At 48.0% G+C, this 1,454-nt stretch overlaps 1 protein-coding gene across 3 annotated transcripts in view; it reads left to right on the top strand.

The window, feature by feature from the left end:
- The first annotated feature begins 108 nt into the window (after positions 1–108).
- Positions 109–1,454, top strand: part of LPAR1 (lysophosphatidic acid receptor 1) — a 147,955-nt gene continuing 146,609 nt past the window's right edge. Inside the window, exons 1-2 of one of the 3 annotated variants that reach the window (XM_045296596.1) lie at positions 109–174; positions 604–687. The gene's annotated coding sequence lies outside the window, so the exon portion shown is untranslated. Of the gene's footprint in view, positions 175–592; positions 688–1,454 lie in introns of those variants that run through there. The other 2 variants (XM_045296597.1, XM_004710950.2) reach the window with 2 other exon arrangements.

Here is a 1,454-nt window from a genome sequence, read left to right as displayed (position 1 = left end):
TCCACCGCGTCCCGGTGGCCATGAACCGCCGGGTGGTCCCCCTGGCCTAGGGGCGCCGAGCTGCTTGTTGGCGCGGGGCTCGGCCACCATCATTTGTCCCTTCTGGACCGAGGACTTCTGACTTAACTTTCTTCCCAGAGAAGAAACAGGCTTAGCAAGTAACAACTGGGTTAGGTAAGGCCAGGGAGGGACCTGGCTTTGGGTGGATGGCCTTGAAATCAGTGGGCTCCTTTGGTGTGCGTGCAACTAGTTGGTTGTGAATGGAATTTAAAGTTGGTTCTTGCTGCCATTTGGCCTCTGATGTGCAAGACCGCCGGCATCCAGGGCTGCATGCTGCCTTGCAGACTGGGGCCTGGGATGGGTGCGCCTGGCGGGGCACCTCCTTTCTTTCCGTTCCGTTGAGGTCTATGGGTTTTTCGTAATGTGAGTTTCCAGTGAGTGCTAGCTTCTTACGGTTTCACTCGGAAAGCATTGTTTCCCCTGGGAAGTAGATATGTATGTGTAAACATGCATTTTAAAGATAATGTAATTGCAGTCATTCTAGAAAACTCTATTCCTCCAGGCTAGGCCAGTCTTTGCTTTTCATCTGTTTGCATAAAGCAGGGCAGTGAAGAGAACCGTCCGGGATTCTGAGGCCACAGCTCTGGTGAAAGGAGACGCTGAAAACGCAGAAGTTCTTGCAAGAAGGTAGTTATTTGGCAGAGGAGTGTATTAGCATTCTGGCTATTTGGCTCAAACTATAGTTGAAATGGCAGTTAAAACAGACACACAGATAGATACAATGCCACTTCTTTGTTTCAATTCTTCATTCTCCAAATCGGGGCAGGCAAGTAAGCATATTGGCCCAAATGCAAACTCATGGATATTGATCAGATATTGTAGGTATGTCAAGACTACATTTCTTCTGATGTTGCTTAATGTAGCAATGAAGGAAACACATAGGGAGCAAGGGAATAGGTCCTGTGGATTGGGAAGGTTGGGGCTGAGGAATGAGGCTGGAGGCCAGGGTTGTCATAATTTGATTCCTTGAGTGGGGAGACTTGAGGGCCCTGGTGGTACAGAGGGTTACGAGTTGGACTACTAACCACAAGGTCAGCAGTTCAAATCCACCAGCAGCTCCATGGGAGAAAGATGGGACTTTCTACTCATATACAGTTAGTCTTGGACACCCACATCCACAGATATACCCCGTCCTAGATGAGCTGGAATTGGCCCGATAGCAGTGAGTTTTTGTTGAGTGGTGGGACAGGCAGGTCAGCTACCCTGTTTCCCCGAAAATAAGACAGTGTCTTATATTAATTTTTGCTCCCCCAAATTCACTAGGTCTTATTTTCAGGGGATGTCTTATTTTTCCATGAAGAAGAATATGGTACACATTTATTGTTTATTGTTTTATTAAAAGAGACCTCACACTTCCTGTCTGCTCCGGCTGCGCTGCGGCCAATAGTGAGCTG

The sequence above is a fragment of the Echinops telfairi genome, unplaced genomic scaffold (genome assembly GCF_000313985.2).
Source record: "Echinops telfairi isolate 266 unplaced genomic scaffold, ASM31398v2 ScPeMD7_7410;HRSCAF=8448, whole genome shotgun sequence".
Lineage (NCBI taxonomy): Eukaryota > Metazoa > Chordata > Mammalia > Afrosoricida > Tenrecidae > Echinops > Echinops telfairi.
This window is presented reverse-complemented; position numbering and strand designations above follow the sequence as displayed.